The sequence below is a fragment of the Peromyscus maniculatus genome, chromosome 4, assembly GCF_049852395.1.
Source record: "Peromyscus maniculatus bairdii isolate BWxNUB_F1_BW_parent chromosome 4, HU_Pman_BW_mat_3.1, whole genome shotgun sequence".
In the NCBI taxonomy this organism is placed as follows: domain Eukaryota; kingdom Metazoa; phylum Chordata; class Mammalia; order Rodentia; family Cricetidae; genus Peromyscus; species Peromyscus maniculatus.
The window spans coordinates 39,051,630-39,053,936 of NC_134855.1; the positions used below are offsets into that span (position 1 = coordinate 39,051,630).

General features: G+C 41.7%; 1 pseudogene; it reads right to left on the reverse strand.

The window, feature by feature from the left end:
- Positions 1 to 333: 333 nt before the first annotated feature.
- Positions 334 to 2,064, reverse strand: LOC102916418 (sentrin-specific protease 2 pseudogene; annotated as a pseudogene).
- Between the last annotated feature and the right edge of the window lie 243 nt (positions 2,065 to 2,307).

The window sequence follows — 2,307 nt, forward strand, 5'->3', positions numbered from 1 at the left end:
CCTTCTAATCTTCAGCAGAAAATGGCATTGTCATGGGCCTTCCTTTCTGGAATAAACAGTTCAAACAAGGAATAGAGTTGGTAATTACAGAATATTGGAAAACGACAACTGCCAAGGTTTGCAAATGAGTGAGTGAAAACATGAACAATCATTGGTGGGGGAAGAAGACAAAAAATAATTTATAAACTAAATCCAACATTAAAACAACTCATCAACTAAATCCAACATTAAAACAATTTGTCAACTAAATCCAAATTAAAACAGTGGTTTTTGAACATGTGTTCTTGTGTAGTTTGAAGCGTGGTTTCTAAGCTTGCAGTAGTTACATGCAGCCTATAGATGGCACTGGGCAGGACTCCCCAGGTTAGGACTACATTGAAGAGAGTGGGCTTCATCCATGTCAGGCAGCTCAGTATCTGTTTTAAATCTTTTTAACCCATCTTGCTTGAGGTATATAGAAACACTGATGGAAAAGTGCAGGGGTGCCATAGCAACCAGGTGGATGTTGTTACAGTAAGTGATATGCAAGATTTCTCACATGATCCTCTTCCTAAAGATGGGCATGTGTCACTGAGAAAAGGTAAGTGGTTGGCCTCTAGAAATGTAATCTGCATATTTACAAGTAAAAATTCCAGTCACTCCCATTCAGTTGTTGAGGAATCTCCTTTGATGTCATACTGTATGGCTTCCACTCCAAAGGGTCCAGCTCAATGTTCCTTCGTGTTTTGCACTCATTTTTAAATATTCAAAAATGGTCTCACAAATACTCTGTCCTGTTTGTCCCATTGAATCGAGGTATATGATACTTCATTTTCTTAGGTTGATTACTATCAGGCTTCAATGTACCTTCTGATGAATAGGCACGAGAATAATTTCTTTTTTAAACAATTTCATTCCTTGAGTCCATCATTTAACAGAACTGTAGCTGCCATGCTTTAGTTTAGGATAAAAGAAAGTACTGAACATGGGAAGAGCTGGGTAGCCTTTATTATTATTTCTCTCAACAAGAAGATTCATGTAAAAATTAATGGCTTTGCCATTGAGCCATTCACTGTTCTTTAGTGTCTGGATAGCTCCTCGGGTAATTTGCAATTTGAATTCATTACTTAAGATTTCCTCGTGGAGTCCTGGACCTAGTGCATTTTTTATTTCCCTTTCCATGTCTGTTGTAACATTAAGGACTTCATCCATTCACCTGCCCTCTTCTTGTTCTACAACAGGCTGTTTCTCTGCTGTAACTCCTGGCATCGTGTTGGGGAGTGAACTACTGCTGCACTCTGCAGGAAGACTTGAGCTCCTAGCAAGTCAGGCTCCAAGTGGTATCCCCTTCTTCCTTCAAGTTTACTGCATCTTTCTTGTGTGTATCGGGAGAGTTCTCTGTACACTCTTCACTCTTTTGTCTGGTGAGAGTCATTCTCTTGTGACAACAACAGTAGATTGTTTAGGATCACAGTGAGTTTTCTGGATCCATGACTATGCCCCTCCACACAACCCTTGAACTTCGAGGTATCCACAAGGGTGGTGTGAGCCCTATGTGGGTCAGATTTCATATTATCACTGGGTGGATGTTGCTGCAGTAACCTTTGGTACTTTTCCTTTTGGTATTTTTTGGCATATTCCTCCATGATGCAACAGGGCCACTTGTGACCCTTGCCAGCATCCCCAGACTTCCTCCCAGTTACAGCTCCTGTGGACCTTTGGCCTACTCCAGGGGTTTAGTTGTCTTAGACTTTCTCCCTGGGGTTTCTGTAGCTCATCCTTGCCTGGCTGTTGACTTTGAAGTGCTAGATCTTGCTGTTCCTGAGGTATTCTTTTGCAAATTTTGCTGGGCTCTTCAAACTCCAAATCCATTCCACCTTTATCCTGGCATTTCATTTCAGTTTTTTACCTTGTCCCAAAGCTTCAGACTCGATCTCTGTCCCACCTTCATCCTGGTATTTCCGTTTTTGACCTTGTCCAGAAGCTTCAGGCTTCATCTCCATCCCACACTGTTGAGGTTGCCACATGGACTCACTTCTGGATTTGCCTTTGCTGGGTGCTGGCTCCCCGGTATGATATAGCCTTCCTATTTCCAAATGAATGCAACCATCTGTCTGACTCTGACTGGGTATTCTTGGGCTATTGTCACCCCGATATCCAAATAATTGCTTATTCCAGTAAAAGTATAGTCTTCAAGCTGTTTCAAGGTCAGAAACCTCTCAGGCCACAGGATGAAAAGCTCAGAACAGTTTTTCTCTATAAACAGAGTTGACTTTGGACATCAGGGTCAGTCAGAGTATGAAGCTAATTGAGCTGGCAATGGGAACT